Source organism: Sciurus carolinensis, unplaced genomic scaffold (genome assembly GCF_902686445.1).
Source record: "Sciurus carolinensis unplaced genomic scaffold, mSciCar1.2, whole genome shotgun sequence".
Classification (NCBI taxonomy): domain Eukaryota; kingdom Metazoa; phylum Chordata; class Mammalia; order Rodentia; family Sciuridae; genus Sciurus; species Sciurus carolinensis.
The window spans coordinates 662,417-680,027 of NW_025920126.1; the positions used below are offsets into that span (position 1 = coordinate 662,417).

At 40.0% G+C, this 17,611-nt stretch overlaps 1 protein-coding gene across 1 annotated transcript in view; it reads right to left on the reverse strand.

Annotated features, from left to right (window-relative positions):
* Positions 1-17,611, reverse strand: part of LOC124973926 (ral guanine nucleotide dissociation stimulator-like) — a 334,331-nt gene that overhangs the window by 27,486 nt on the left and 289,234 nt on the right. The gene's annotated exons all lie outside the window — the stretch shown is intronic.

A 17,611-nucleotide genomic window follows, 5' to 3' on the forward strand; every position in this document is an offset into this window, starting at 1 on the left:
TGAGGGACAGGCAGCCTGGACGGAGCCTGCCAAGGCGGAGGCAGCGCCCTCCCGGGTCCCACCCCGTCCCCAGGCCTGGCGCGGGGGTCTCGGCGCCGAGTCCGTGGCCGCTCCCGCCCGCTCACCTTCCACGCTGCCCGCCAGGACCTGCGAGCCGCCTGCAGACCCACCGCCTGGGCTCTACCAGGCGCCACTGCGGGTCAAAGTTCGCGCCCTGGGCTAGGCCCCGCCCCTCCCGTCTCCGTGGCGACGGCTCCCCGCGCTTCCACTTCCGCCTCTGCCTTCGGGGGCGGTTCCCCGGGGCGCCCCGCCTGCCGGGCTGTCAGCTCAGCCAGCTGACTCAGGGTGCGACAGGATCAGGCCTCCTGCCTGGACACAAACTCGGTCGGTGTGAGTCCTGCGGCTGCCTCATGGTGGGTATGATCGTGTGGACACCCCGATGCTCAGGTTCCCATTGGAGCAGCTTGTCAGTCAGGGTGGTGAGATGGGCTGCAGGCGACAGGTGCCTGGAAGGGCGCCTGCCAATCTGCTGGCTGTGCGGGGACCGCCTCCAAGGCCTGTGGCACAGCCAGGTGCTGGGAGGGCTTTCTTGGGCATATGTTGTCAGCTCAGCCCCAGCCTCAGGTCGGAAGTAGGACCTTCCCTCAAGCAGGCACCTCTCTCTGGGTAGCACTGCCCAGTGGTGGCCCTGTACTGACAAGCATGTGGTAGAAAGCAGACACTGTGCCAGGGTGCTGGCACTAAGCACCTAGAGAACCTGCATCAAGAGACAGCCAGGACCCTCACTCCCCAGGCACACCATGAGATTGGCCTTGGAGCGGTCAGAGCTGCTGCTGTGCCCTGGTGGGCCTCCAGTTCCCAGAAGCCCGCCTGCTCTACTGCTCAAGGCTTGGCTGTCACCCTGACCTTCCACTGATGTTTCCCTTACACTCCCATCAACTAAGGGAACCCGGAAAGACAACTCAGTTCCCTATTGTTTGAAATGGCCCAAAGGATGCAAAGAGGCAGCACAGAGTAGGGATCAAATAAATGGTAGCTGATTCCTTTTCCAGGAAAAGGAAGTGTCAACTAAGAGAAAGGATTTTTCCTGCAGAGAGATATGATGGTGCCCTCCCTGATATCGTCTTCTGTCTTCTACAGTGTGTATTTGGCTGTTGTTGGTTCAGGGATAACACATGCTGTAAGGTATACAGACAGTGAGGTGCAGGACTTCTTTTACTGTTTTGATTTAGACATAATGTTTTTTGCCCTTTGGATATGGTCGAAGAAACACAGCAGCTCTGTGCACTAGTATACATTTGCCACTACAGTAGAAGACAGACTGAAGACAAAATTTCTAAGAGAAATAAGGCAGGGAAAAGACCACCACAGAGGCGTGAAGGTGCAGTCCATGTCCATCTATGATCAGTGAGTCAATAAATTCCTTTTGGTAAGTGAGTCAATTAGCAGTGGGATTTCCTGTTACTTGGTCAGTGTATAGAAGGTTGTGGGAAGAAGAGTTTTCCAACTTGCAAAACAAAGATCTCTCAATAGTGAGACTGTTTGAAAAAATGTTCACAAAGCTGACATTCTGCACTGTGTGAACTTTCCTGTGGGATTAGAAAAATAATCTCAAATGATTATTTAGAAAACGAAGAGCCACCAAAATTTTTCATACTTTTACGATAGTAAATAGTCTTAAAAAGAGTGGATAAATGGTTTGGCATGAAGTATTCAACAGTCTTAAAGGAAAAGAGGAATTTCTTCTGCCTTATGTGCACAAATACATTGCATTTAATATGAGAGGACATAATTTATGTATACATGGATACTTAATGGAATCAACTAATTAATGTAAAAAAGGATAATCGGAACAGAAGTCAAGATCACTAGTCAACATTTTCCAGGTTTTGAGAAAGGTTAGAACTGAAACTTCAGGGCTATATTTCTATCTGTTCATATAAAGAACATTATGTCATGTTTCCCTTCACTGTGGGTTTTCCCCTTTGCATTAGTCATGTCTCTTCAGGCTCCTTTACCTGGACCTTTCCACAGCCTTTCTTGGTCTTTTATAAAATTAACACTTTTGACAGCTATTTTCCTCTTCACCTTTTTTTCTCCCCAAGTGATCTACTGTAAATGAACTTTCCTTTTGGCTTACAGTTCTTTGAATTCCAATGTACTTTGAGATGCATGCAACGAGCAGCACAATAAGGTTACAGAAAAAGTTGTTATTGCCCAAACTCCACCACAATCCAGCATTTTAGCAGTAAGCCTGTTGCTTGCATAATCCCTGGCAAACATGATTTTCTTCTTTACAAAAGTTTTGAACAGACATTAATAAAAACAGCATGTAAACTCTTGAGATTGTTTTCTTTCACTCAGCACAGTGCCTTTAGGATTTATTCAAGATGTTACACTTATCAGTAATTTGTTCCTTTTTATTGCTGCCTGGTACTCCTATGAATGTATCACCATTTGTTTTCCCATTCAACAGTTGAAGACTTGGGAATTTGTTTCCATTTTGGGGTGATTACGAAGACAGTCATCTGAACATTCATGTGTAGTCTTTTGTGTGAGCCTAAGTTCTTATTTGTCTAGGATAATTAGCTAGGAGTGAGATTGTTGGTTTCAATGATGAGTATATGTTTGGTTTTATTAAGAAACTGTCAAAGTGATCATCCTGATCCTTACTCAGGCTGCAGCTGAAAGGAGATGATCTCTTTGTGTGAGGCTTGCTATTAGTGACCAGCTGCTTGAGCAAGGTGCACAGACCACAAGATGACAGAGGCAATTAATAGACTATTTGAGTTGATTTTTGGACAACTCATCAGAGTGGAGAACATCACCACAGAAGGATATGGAGGAGGGAAGGAGAGAGAGAGAGAGAGAGAGAGAGAGAGAGAGAGAGAGAGAGAGAGAGAACCCCCCTCACGAAGACAGAATATAAACCCTAAGGGCAAACTCCGAGGGAGCCACCTCCTCCAGCCACACCCTATCTGCCTACAGTTGCCAGCCAGTTAATCCCTATCAGTGGATTGATGCACTAGTTAGGTTAAGGCTCTCATAACTTTCAGTGTCTCACACATGAACTTGCCAGCTAAACCATAACACCTGGGAAGCCACAAACATTTGTACCTTAACTATTTCTCATACGACATTTTCCTGAACTGTCAGCCTTCAGGCCTTTTTCTAGTTTCACAGATTGGAAATCTCACTTTTAAATGGTGCATCCAACTGAACACAGTTCTCTATAGGGAAATCAGGTATTTATGTTCATATATGCATTGAACAGATATATTTTGATGTCCTTCTAAGTGCGAGGTACTGTTCAATATTCTAGGATACAGCACAGATCTGGGCCTTTCCTTCCCAGAGCCAACTATTATCTAGCTTACTTTTTTATGTGTAGCCTAAATTAAATAAGTTTTGAGGTAGGGAGGTAGAGATATGTGTGTGTGTGTGTGTGTGTGTGTGTGTGTGTGTGTGTGTATAGTGTGTGTGTGAAGTGTTCACAGTTCACAGATTACCTTTAACTATTGTTGGGAGAGTCAAAGGTAAGTAAAACAAACTCTTCCTCAGGGAAAAGAGGGGAAATAGGGTACATACTCAAACCTTACTAATTTTATAGGATATTTCCTATATATTGCTGTGAGGTAATATTCCATGTGTCTCTTCATTCTACACCTCATAAAAGAAATCTGCATTTGTTCTAGAGTTTTTTTTTTTTTTTAAAGAATGTGTTATGGGCAACTTCAAAGGATAATGTCTCACTTAAGAAAACAGCAGGCATGCTTAATGACCAATATAAAAAGTTGTGGGCTGGAGTTGTGGCTCAGTGTTAGAGTGCTTGCCTAGCTTGCATGAGGCACTTGGTTTGATTCTCATCACTGCACATAAATACATAAAATAAAGGTCCATTGATGACTAAAAAATACTTTTTCAAAACAGCTGGGGATTTTAAACCTCAGGGTCCTGTTTGTACACACACTACAACTAAGAGTTAGATTTATACCAGGCATTGTGGTGCACAGCTTTATTCCCAGTGACTTGGGATGCTGAGGCAGGAGGATCATGAGTTCATAGACATCCTTAGCAAGTTAGTGAGGCCCTGAGCAACTTAGTGAGACTGTATCTGTAAATAAAAAATAGGTGGTTAAGTACCCCTGGGTTCAATCCCTGATACAAATTAAAAAGAGAAAAAAAAAAGAATTAAGCTTCACTTTGTTCATGGAATTGGCTTTTAGGGATATACTCTTTTTTTTATGTGTTCTGATTTGTTGTACATGACAGTAGAGAACATTTATATATTTTGAGAGTTCATACATAAACTGAGCATACTCTCTCATTGGCACATTATATTTACACATAATGAGGGCATTTGTTGTTACATATTTGAACATGCACATAATGTAACAACGTGATTTGAGCAATATCACTCCCTTTCTCTCTGCCCTTCCACTCTCCTTCCACGCATTGATCTCTTTCTTCTGCTGATCTTCCTTTGATTTTCATGAGTCCACCCTGCTACACACACACTTTCTTTTCCTTTTTCCTCTTTAGCTTCCACATATGAGAGAAAACATATGAGCCTTGACCTTCTAAGTTTGGCTTATTTCTGTTTACATAATGGTCTCTAGATTCATCTATGACATTGTTTCATTTTTCTTTTTGGCTGGATAAAACTTCATTGCTCTTATACACATTTTCTTTTTTTCTTTTTTTAAATTTTTTATCATTTTAATTTATATTTCTTGTAAATAAATGGTTACATGTTGTTTCTGTTTGTACATGGAGTAACAGCATACCATTTGTGTAATCATTCCTTTACATATGGTAATGATGTTTGATTCATTCTTATATTTTTTCCTTCCCTGCCACTCCTCCCCCACTCTTTTCCCTTCTATATAGTCCCTCCTTCCTTCAGTCTTGCCCCTTCCACCCCCCGTTATGTGTCATCATCCGCTTATAAGGGAGATCATTCGTCTTTTGGATTTTTCAGATTGGCTTATCTCACTTAACATGATATTCTCCAATTTCATCACTTGCCTGCAAATGCCATAATTTTATTATTCTTTATAGCTGAGTAATATTCCATTGTAAATATATACCACATTTTCTTTATCCATTCATCAATTGAAGGGCATCTAGGTTGGTTCCACAGTGTGAATTGAGCAGCTATGAACATTGATGTGACTGTATCTCTGTAGTATGCTGATTTTAAGTCCTCTGGGCATAGGCTGAGGAGTGGGATAGCTGGGTCAAATGGTAGGTCCATTCCAAGTTTTCTAAGGAATCTCCACACTGCTTTCCAGAGTGGTTGCACTAATTTGCAGCCCCACCAGCAATGTATGAGTGTACCTTTTTCCCCACATCCTCTCCAACACCTGTTGTTGCTTGTATTCTTGATAATCGCCGTTCTAATTGGGGTGAGATGGAATCTTAGTGTAGTTTTGATTTGCATTTCTCTTATTACAAAGATGGTGAACATTTTTTCATATGTTTGTTGGTTGCTTGTACATCTTCTTTGTGAAGCATCTGTTCATTTCCTTAGCCCATTTGTTGATTGGCTTATTTGTATTCTTGGTGTAGAGTTTTTTGAGTTCTTTATATAGTCTGGAAATTAGTGCTCTATCTGAAGTATTAGTGGCAAATATATTCTCCCACTCTGTAGGTTCTCTCTTCACATTGCTGATAGTTTCCTTCGCTGAGAGAAAGCTATTTAGTTTGAATTAATCCCAGTTATTGATTCTTGCTTTTATTTCTTGTGCTATGGGAGTCCTGTTAAGGAAGTCTGATCCTAAGCCAACAAGTTGAAGATTTGGACCTACTTTTTCTTATATAAGATGCAGGTCTCGGGAGTTTCAAGATGGCGGCCTAGAGGGCGGCTGCATTTCATGTTGCTCCAGGATGCAGGATTCAAAAGAGGAGATAGTGAGAGACTTAGGACCAACTCAAAGCCGCCGGGTGAGACTCTCCCGTTGGGGAGGCGTCCCGGATGGAGCGGTAGCCCTGAAACGCAGGGAATTTGTGAAGTGGAGTTGCTCGGCGAGACGCCCCTCCCCCCACTGGAGCGGTAAACACGGACAACTGGGATCATCGTAGAGGAGGCAGCTCAGCACAGCGCTTGGACTCGGAGCAACCACTGGGGCTCCGGGCGGCTGCCTGAGGAGGAGCTGCGTGGTGAGCTGTTTAGACTCAGAGTAATCGCTTCTGAACACTGGGGGGTTGCCCAGAGGAAGAGGAGAAGTGCGGCGGGTCGCTTGGTCTAGGAGTGACTGCATCAGAGCCACAGGTGGTTGCCAGAGGAGGAGCTGCATCGTGAGCTGTTTGGACCCAGAACAACCGCTTCTGAACACCAGGGGGTTGCCCGGAGGAAGAGGAGAAGCGCGGCGGGTTGCTTGGTCTAGGAGTGACTGCTTCAGAGCCACAGGCGGTTGACAGAGGAGGAGCTGCATCGCGAGCTGTTTGGACTCAGAACAACCGCTTCTGAACACCCGGGGGGTTACCCGGAGGAAGAGGAGAATCGCGGTGGGTCGCTTGGTCTAGGAGTGACTGCATCAGAGCCACAGGTGTTTGCCAGAGGAGGACGCGAGTGGTGAGTTCATTGCACTCAAAGTGACCGCCCCTGAACACCGGTGGACTGCCTGGAGGAGGAGCGCAGTAGGTCACTTGGTCTCAGAGCCACCACCCCTGAACACCCGGGGGGCTACCCCGAGAGGGAGGAGGAGGAACAGGGCGGATCACTTGGGCTTGGAGTGACTGCCTAGGGCTACGGGCGGTTGGTGGGAGGAGGAGACGAGAAGTGAGTTGCTTGGACTCCTAGTGACTGCATCGGAAACCGGGCTGCTGTCCGGTGGAGGAGGTGTGTGGCGGGTCTCTGGGTCTCGGAGCTATTGTACAGGGCTCTAGGTGGCGGCTCAGAGGAGGGGCCGCATAGCCAGGCGATTAGGTGCAGAGTAGGGTCCCAGGAGCTAGGTGGCTTCTTGCTGGAAGAGCCACACAGAGACACGCCTAGGGGCGGAGCAAAGTTTCCAGGACTGGGGGCAGATTATCTGGGAGAGGCAGCCTAAGGAGACTCGCCTGCGGAGGGCGAGGCTCCCAGGCCCAGGAGGTAGGTCCGGGCCCCTGGGAACGTTGCAGAGGAAGACAGCCCAGCCCAGGTGGTAGTTGTAGGTTGAGGGGAACTTCTAGGAGGGGAACTGACCAGTGAGACCTCCCCACCGAGTGAGTCCTCCCTGTCAGGTGAGGTTTTCCCACAAGGACGGTAAAGCCAGAGACACAGGCCCAAACAGGCCTTGCCTCAGCTCGCAGTCTAGTTCCCCTTTGGATGACCATTGGTCAACAAGTGGAGGCACCTCTGACCACTAGCAGGGAATATACGCCACCTGAGGGTCACCACCCTAGAGAGGCAGCTTCTTCGTGGAGCTCCGCATTATCAACTTCCTCCAAGACTTCATGCTACTGAAGGATAAGAGGGGATATACTAGCAATCTTCAGGGACATTATAAGTCGATAGAGGAAATCTGCAATATCTTAATGACCCACTGATTCCTGAACAATATGAGAAAAGAAGGGAAGAAAATGCCCCAAACAAATCTAGATGTTACATCAATAGAATCCAACGCAGCATGGCAGAAGAAATGACAGAAAGGGAGTTCAGAATGTACATAATTAAAATGATCAGGGAAGCAAACGATGAGATGAAAGAGCAAATGCAGGCATTGAATGATTAGATGAAAGAGCAAATGCAGGCATTGAATGATTAGATGAAAGAGCAAATGCAGGCATTGAATGATCGCACCAATCGACAGTTAACAGAGCAAATTCAGGAAGCAAAAGATCATTTCAATAAAGAGTTAGAGATATTGAAAAAAAAACAAACAGAAATCCTTGAAATGAAGGAAACAATAAACCAAATTAAGAACTCCATAGAAAGCATAACCAATAGGATAGAACACCTGGAAGACAGAATTTCAGATATTGAAGACAAAATATTTAACCTCAAAAACAAAGTTGAACAAACAGAGAAGATGGTAAGAAATCATGAACAGAATCTGCAAGAACTATGGGATATCATGAAAAGGCCAAATTTGAGAATTATTGGGATTGAGGAAGGCTTAGAGAAACAAACCAAAGGAATGAACAATCTATTCAATGAAATAATATCAGAAAATTTCCCAAATCTGAAGAATGAAATGGAAAATCAAGTTCAAGAGGCTTATAGGACTCCAAATACACAAAATTACAACAGACCCACACCAAAGCACATTATAATGAAAATAACTAACATACAAAATAAAGACAGAATTTTAAAGGCTGTGAGAGAAAAGAAGCAAATTACATTCAGGGGGAAACCAATACAGATATCAGCAGATTTTTCAATCCAGACCCTAAAAGCTAGAAGGGCCTGGAACAACATTTTTCAAGCTCTGAAAGAAAATGGATGCCAACCAAGAATCTTATACCCAGCAAAGCTTACCTTCAAATTTGATGATGAAATAAAATCTTTCCATGATAAACAAAAGCTAAAAGAATTTACAAAAAGAAAGCCAGCATTACAGAACAATCTCGGCAAAATATTTCATGAGGAAGAAATAAAAAACAAAGAAGCAAATCAGCAAAGGGAGGAATTATCCTAAAGGAACTGTCAAATAAAGGAGGAACCAAGATGTGTCAAAAAATAAATAAATAAATAAATAAAATTTTAAATATGAACCAAATGACCGGGAATACAAATCATATCTCAATAATAACCCTGAATGTTAATGGCCTGAATTCATTAATAAAAAGACATAGACTGGCAGATTGGATTAAAAAGAAAGATCCAACAAAATGTTGCCTGCAAGAGACTCACCTCATAGAAAGACATACCCATAGACTAAAGGTGAAAGGATGGGGAAAAACATACCATGCACATGGACTCAGCAAAAAAGCTGGAGTATCCATCCTCATTTCAGATAATGTGGACTTTAAGCCAATGTTAGTCAGAAGGGATAAAGAAGGACATTTCATACTGCTTAAGGGAAGCATAAATCAGCAAGATATAACAATCATAAACATCTATGCCCCAAACAGTGGCTCATCCATGTATGTTAAACAAATCCTTCTCAATTTTAGAAACCAAATAGACAATTAACACAATAATACTAGGTGATTTTAACACACCTCTCTCACCAATGGACAGATCTTCCAAACAAAAATTGAACAAAGAAACCATAGATCTCAATAACACAATCAATAATTTAGACTTAACAGACATTTATAGAATATACCATCCAACCAAGAGTGAACACACTTTCTTCTCAGCAGCACATGGATCCTTCTCTAAAATAGACCATATATTATGCCACAAAGCTAATGTCAGCAAATACAAGAAGATAGAGACACTACCTTGTATTCTATCAGATCATAATGGATTGAAGTTAGAAATAAATGAAAGAGTAAAAAACAGAAACTACTCCAACACCTGGAGATTAAACAATATGCTATTATATGATGAATGGATAACAGAAGATATTAGGAAGGAAATTAAAAAATTCTTAGAGGTAAACAAGAACAAAGAAACATCATATCAAAATCTCTGGGACACTATGAAAGCAGTACTTAGAGGAAGATTTATTTCATGGAGCGCATTTAATAAAAGAAGTAAAACTCAAAAAATAAACGACCCAACACTACAGCTCAAAGCCCTAGAAAAAGAAGAACAGACCAACACCAAAAGTAGTAGAAGACAGAAAATAGTCAAACTCAGAGCTGAAATCAACGAAATTGAAACAAAAGAAACAATACAAAAAATTGACAAAATAAATAGTTGGTTCTTCGAAAAAATAAACAAAATTGATAAACCTTTAGCCACACTAACAAAGAGAAGACGAGAGAAAACCCAAATCACTAAAATTCGGAATGAACAAGGAAATATCACAACAGACACGACTGAAATACAAAACATAATTAGAAGCTATTTTGAAAATCTATACTCAAACAAAATAGAAAATTTTGAAGACATCAACAGGTTTCTAGAGACATATGAATTGCCTAAACTAAACGAGGAGGACATACACAATTTAAATAGACCAATTTCAAGTAATGAAATAGAAGAAGTCATCAAAAGCCTACCAATAAAGAAAAGTCCAGGACCAGATGGGTTCTCGGCCGAGTTCTACAAAACCTTTAAAGAAGAGCTCATTCCAATACTTCTCAAAGTATTCCATAAAATAGAAGAGGAGGGAACCCTCCCAAACTCATTCTATGAAGCCAATATTACCTTGATACCTAAACCAGACAGAGACACATCGAGGAAAGAAAATTTCAGACCAATATCCTTAATGAACATTGACGCAAAAATTCTCAACAAAATTTTAGCAAATCGCATACAAAAACATATTAAAAAGATAGGGCACCATGATCAAGTGGGTTTCATCCCAGGGATGCAAGGTTGGTTCAACATCAGGAAATCAATAAATGTAATTCATCATATCAATAGACTTAAAGTCAAGAATCACATGATTATTTCGATAGATACAGAAAAAGCATTTGATAAAATACAGCATCCCTTCATGCTCAAAACACTAGAAAAAATAGGGATAGTGGAAACATTCCTTAACATTGTAAAGGAAATCTATGCTAAGCCCATGGCTAATATTATTGTAAATGGTGAAAAACTGAAAGAATTCCCTCTAAAAACTGGAACAAGGTAGGGATGCCCTTGTTCACCACTTATATTCAATATCGTCCTTGAAACTCTAGCCAGAGCAATTAGACAGACCAAAGAAATTAAAGGGATATGAATAGGAAAAGAAGAACTCAAACTATCCCTATTTGCTGATGATATGATTGTATACTTAGAGGAACCAGGAAATTCCACCAGAAAACTGTTAGATCTCATAAGTGAATTCAGTAAAGTAGCAGGATATAAGATCAATGCACATAAATCTAAGGCATTTCTATACATAAGCGATGAATCTTCAGAAAGAGAAATTAGGAAAACTACCCCATTCACAATAGCTTCAAAAAAAATAAAATACTTGGGAATCAATCTCACAAAAGAGGTGAAAGACCTCTACAATGAGAACTACAGAACACTAAAGAAAGAAATTAAAGAACACCTTAGAAGATGGAAAGATCTCCCATGTTCTTGGATAGGAAGAATTAATATTGTCAAAATGGCCATACTACCAAAAGTGCTATACAGATTTCATGCAATTCCAATTAAAATCCCAATGACGTACCTTACAGAAATAGAACAAGCAATCACGAAATTCATCTGGAAGAATAAGAAAACCAGAATAGCTAAAGCAATCCTAAGTAGCAAGAACGAAGCAGGGGGCATCGCAATACCAGATCTTCAACTCTACTACAAAGCAATAGTAACAAAAACAGCATGGTATTGGTATCAAAATAGAAAGGTGGATCAATGGTACAGAATAGAGGACTCGGACACAAACCCAAATAAATACAATTTTCTCATACTAGACAAAGGGGCCAAAAATATGCAATGGAGAAAAGATAGCCTCTTCAACAAATGGTGCTGGAAAACTTGGAAATCCATATGCAACAGAATGAAACTAAACCCATATTTCTCACCATGCACGAAACTAAACTCAAAATGGATTAAGGACCTCAGAATCAGACCAGAGACCTTGCATCTTATAGAAGAATAAGTAGGTCCAGAGCTTCAACATGTCGGCTTATGACCAGACTTCCTCAACAGGACTCCCATAGCACAAGAAATAAAAGCAAGAATCAATAACTGGGATAGGTTCAAACTAAAAAGCTTTCTCTCAGCAAAGGAAACTATCAGCAATGCAAAGAAAGAGCCTAAAGAGTGGGAGAAAATCTTTGCCAATCATACTTCAGATAGAGCGCTAATCTCCAGAATCTATAAAGAACTCAAAAAACTCTACACCAAGAATGCAAGTAATCCAATCAACAAATGGGCTAAGGAAATGAATAGACACTTCACAGAAGATCTACAAGCAATCAACAAACATATGAAAAAATGTTCAACATCTCTAGTAATAAGAGAAATGCAAATCAAAACCACCCTAAGATTCCATCTCACCCCAATTAGAATGGCGATTATCAAGAATACAAGCAACAACAGGTGTTGGCGAGGATGTGGGGAGAAAGGTACACTCATACATTGCTGGTGGGGCTGCAAATTAGTGCAGCCACTCTGGAAAGCAGTATGGAGACTCCTTAGAAAACTTGGAATGGAACCACCATTTGACCCAGCTATCCCACTCCTTGGCCTATACCCAAAGGATTTAAAATCAGCATATTACAGAGATACAGCCACATCAATGTTCATAGCTGCTCAGTTCACAATAGCCAGATTGTGGAACCAGCCTAGATGTCCTTCAATTGATGAATGGATAAAGAAAACGTGGTATATATATACAATGGAACATTACTCTGCCATAAAGAATGATAAAATTATGGCATTTGCAAACAAATGGATGAAATTGGAGAATATCATGCTAAGTGAGATAAGCCAATCTCAAAAAACCAAAGGAAGAATGATATCGCTAATAAGTGGATGAGGACACATAATGTGGGGTGGGAAGAGTTAGTGTTAGGGTTAGAGTTAGCTTTAGGGAGGGGGGCAAGAATGGAGGAAGGAAGGACTGTATACAGGGAAAAGAGGGGTGGGAGGGGTGGGGAGAAGGGAAAAAAATAACAGAATGAATCAAACATTACCCTATGTAAATTTATGATTACACAAATGGTATGCCTTTATGCCATGTACAAATAGAGAAACAACATATATCCCATTTGTGTACAGTAATAAAAAAAAAAGATGCAGGTCTCTGGTCTGATTTCAAGGTCCTTGATCCATTGTGAGTTGTTTTTTATGCAGGGTGAGAGATAGGGGTTTATTTTCATTCTGTTGCATATGGATTTCTAGTTTTCCCAGCACCATTTGTTGAAAAGACTATATTTTCTGCATTGCATATTTTTGGCCCCTTTGTCTAGTATGAGAAAATTGTATTTATTTGGGTTTGTGTCTGTGTCCTCTATTCTGTACCATTGATCTTCCTGTCTATTTTGGTGCCAATACCATCTGTTTTGTTACTATTGCTTTGTAGTATTGTTGAAGTTCTGGTATTGTGATATCCCCTGTTTCATTCTTCCTTCTAAGGATTGCTTTAGCTATTCTGGCTTTCTTATTCTTCCAGATGAATTTCATGATTGCTTTCTCTATTTCTGTAAGTTACATCATTGTGATTTTAATTGGAATTGCATTGAATCTGTATAGCACTTTTGGTAGTATGGTCATTTTGACAATATTAATTCTGCCTAACCAAGAACATGGGAGATCTTTCCATCTTCTAAGGTCTTCCTCAATTTCTTTCTTCAATGTTTTGAAGTTTTCATTGTAGAGATCTTTTACCTCTTTGGTTAGATTGATTCCGAAGTTTTTTTTTTTTTTTTTTTTTTTTGAGGATATTGCAAATGGAGTTGTTGTGTTCATTTCCCTTTCAGCTGTTTCGTCGCTTTCATATAAAAATGCTTTAGATTTATGCATGTTGTTTTATAGCCTGCTATTTTGCTGAATTCATTGATGAAGTCTAGAAGTTTTCTGGAGGATTTTTTTGGATCCTCTAAATATAGAATCATGTCATCAGCAAATATTGACAACTTAAGTTCCTCTTTTCATATTTGTATCCCTTTAATTTCTTTAGTCTGTCTAATTGCTCTGGCTAGAGTTTCAAGGACAATGTTGAATAGAAGTGGTGAAAGAGGACATCCTTGTCTTGTTCCCGATTTTAAAGGGAATGGTTTCAGTTTTTCTCCATTAAGAATGATATTGGCCATGGGCTCAGCATAAATAGCCTTTAAAATGTTCAGGTATGTTCCTACTATCCCTATTTTTTCTAGTGTTTTGAGCATGAAGGGGTTTTGTATTTTGTCGAACACTTTTTCTTCATCAATTGAAATAACCATATGATTCTTATCTTAAGTCTATTGACATGAAGGATTATGTATATTGATTTAGGGATGTTAAACCATCCTTGCATTCCAGGGATGAAGCCCACTTGATCGTGGTGCACAATTTTCTTAATATGTTTTTGGATATGGTTTACCAATGTTTTGTTAAGGATCTTTGCATCTATATTCCTCAAGGATATTGGTCTAAAATTTTCTTTCCTTGATGTGTCTTTTCCTGGTTTGGGTATGAGGGTGATATTAGCTTCATAGAATGAGTTCCTTTTCTATTTCCTGTAATATTCTGAGAAGTATTGGAATGAGTTCTTCTTTGAAGGTCTTGTAGAACTCAGCTGAGAATCTGTCTGGTTCTGGGCTTTTCTTGGATGGTAGGTTTTTAATGGCTTCTTCTATTTCATTGCTTGATATTGATCTGTTTAAATTGTGTATGTCCTCCTGGTTCAGTTTGGGAGAAGCATATGTCGCTAGAAGGGATATACTATTACCCTGATTGCTGCTATGTTTATGAATTAAAAATTTTTTTGTCTCAAAATCTGATGTCTTCTACTAGCATCCAAGTGACGATGGCAGTCTTGCTTAACTTATGAATAGGATAAAGTCTCAAACCCTCAACTCTTGACAAATGCCACTCAAATCCCCTCTGCCTCACATTCCACCCCTCATTCAGCCCCAAGTATTGGGCAGTGTTTGGCTCTCTAGGCAGGAACAACCTGACACCATGTTGCTATGCCTGTGTTGTGTACTTCTTTCTTCCTGACCTGGGACTTCTACAATATTCCCTTGCAGCCAGAATCTGCTCAGCTTGCATGCATGCACAGCTGGTGTTGCGCAGGAGACCAGCAGGTGGAGCCAGAGCCAAGCAGACATGGATGTTCCTGGTCCAGAATCTTATGTTCTTGCTTGAGAGGATTCCAGGAACAGGAGACTTAGTGAAAGAAAGAAGTGTTTTAGAAGGGATAGAGCAGGAGAAAATGGGGACACCCCCCAAGAGAAAGAGTGGATCCACTTAGGAAAAGAGGTACAGAGGAAAGTTTCCAGCGAGTCCCACTAAGGTCCATCTCAACTTCAGACAGACAGTAGGATTGCATCAGACTTCCTAGTCCCCACTGGATGTGGTTTGGAGAGTCCATGAGTGAGAAATAAAAAGGCTACAAAGAGGCAGCAAGTTTCCCGCTGAAAATAGAAGACAGTCATGGGCTCAACAGCATAATTTTTAAAAAGTCTTAATAACTAAAAAGCAGGGGACATGGAGGGTTCTGTGCAACTTGATAGTTTCACAAAGTGGGCCTAGAAAATGATAAAGGAATGAGTGTCTAGCATGGCCATTGAGTCAGCTTTATTGTTGAGGGTAATCTCAGTTTTGTTTTTGCCCTCGAATTTGTGAGTTTGGCTTCCCATATTTTTTATTGGTGAATTATAATTATGAATTTTAGTGGCATTCATTGTTACATACTCTTACATACATATGATATAACAATGTAATTTGGTCAATATTGCTCCCCGGTATTTCCCTTTTCCCTCCCCTATCCCTTCCCCTGGGCCCTGCCTTCTATTCAACTAGTCTTCCTTCCTCTCTCTTGATATCCCCTGCCCCTGTATTTTTCATTTCCTTTTTTTTTTCTCTAGCTTGTATATATGAGACAAAACATATGACCCTTTATTCCCTGAGTCTGGTTTACTTAACAAGGCTCTCAACTTCTATTCATTTTCCTGAAAGTGACACAATTTCATTCTTCTTTACTGCTAAATAAAACTCCACTGTGTATATACACCACATTTTCTTTATCTACTTATCATTGATAGATACAGCAGTTTATTCCGTGATTTGGCTATCATGAACTGTGCTTCTATTAACTTGGCATGTGTGTAATGAAACAGTATGCTGACTTTAATTTCTTAGAATAAATAACGAAGGGGTCCTTTAGCTAGGTCACATAGTGGTTTCATTCTTAGTCTTTTGAGTAAATCCCACTGATTTCCACAGCAATTATACTAATTAACATTTGCATCAACAGGATAGAAGCGTTCCTTTCCCCCACATCCTCTCCAGCATTTATTTTTGTTGCTACGCTTGATGAAATCTCAGTGTGGTTTTGATTTGCAAATGGCAAATCAAATCTAATCAAATTAATTGCTAAAGATATTGAGCATTCATATATATATTTTGGCCATTTGTATTTCTAATTTTGAGAAGAATCTGTTTAGCTCATTGGTCCATTTATTGATTGGTTTATTTAGCTATTTGGTGGTAAATTTTGGAGTTATTTATATATTCTGAATACTAATCCTCTGTCATATATTTCTGGATATTTTATATGATAAACCATCCTTACATCCTCAGAATGAAACCAATTTGGTCATGATATTCAATCTTCTTCATATGTCATTGAATATGTTTGCTTGTCTTTTATTGATAATTTTGACATCTAATTCCATCAGGACATTATTTTATAGTTTTAATTCCTTGATGTGTCCTGGAAGAATTTAACAGAAAATCCATCTAGACCTGGGTTTTTCTTTGTTAGGCTTTTATTACTGCTTCTATCTCATTGCTAGTTACTGGTCTGTTTAGGTTTTTCTACGTCCTCTTCATTGAATTTTGGCAGGTTATATATGTCTACAACTGTATTTACTTCTAGGTTTTCCCACTTACTAGAGTATAAATTTTCAAAGTAGTCGCTAATGATTCTCTGGATCCCTGTGATATCTGTGGTGATTTCTTCTTTTTCATCTCTTCTTTCTTAAATGTGGTTGCTCATCTGTGCAGAGAAACAACTCTGTATTTCATTTATTTGTTTACAATTTTTAAAATTCTCTATTTAATTGATTTGGGGTTCTGATTTTAATTACATCCTTCTATTGGGTTTTTAATTGGTCTGTTGTTGTTTTCCTTGAACATTGAGATCCTTATTGAGATCTTCAGATTTTTTATGTTGGCACTCATAGATAAAAATTTTCCTCTTAGAGCCACCTTCCTTGGGTCCTAGAAGTTGTCACTATTACCGTTTGTCTCTAATTTTAAAATTTTTTGCACCGATTTCCTCCATTTCCCATTCATTATTCAAAGTGAATTGTTCAAACTTCATTGTTTTTATAGCTTCTGTATTTTTTTGGGGTGTCGATCTCTAATTTCATTGCATTTTCTGATGGAATGCTAGAAATTGTATCTGTTCTTCTGAATTTACTAAGAGTTACTTTGTAGCCTAAAATATATCTGTTTTTGGAGAGGTTTCCATGTGCATCTGAGAAGAAAGTAAATTCAGCTGTTGTTGGATAAAATATTCCATAGATGTCTGTTCAGTCCATATGAGTTATAATTTTTGAATCTGAGGGTTCTTTCCTGAGTTTCTTTCTGAATGACCTATCTATTAAAGCAGGGCTGTGTTGAAATCACCCAATACTGTAATGAGGTCCGAGTCTTCTTTAGGTTGCATAGTGTCTGCTTTAGGTTTTAAATACACCAACATTTTGGGGCATAAATATTTACTATTGTTATATCTCCTTGTTGGATTGTTCCCTTTATCATTATGAAGTGACCTTCTTTGTCTCCTGTAATTAATTTTGGCTTGAAGTTCTCTCTTTTGGATATGAGAATCAGTATTCCTGCTTCTTTGGAGGCTCCATGAGTAGCTATTCCTGCTTGTTGGGGGCTCCATTTGATGGGCCTATCAATTTCCAT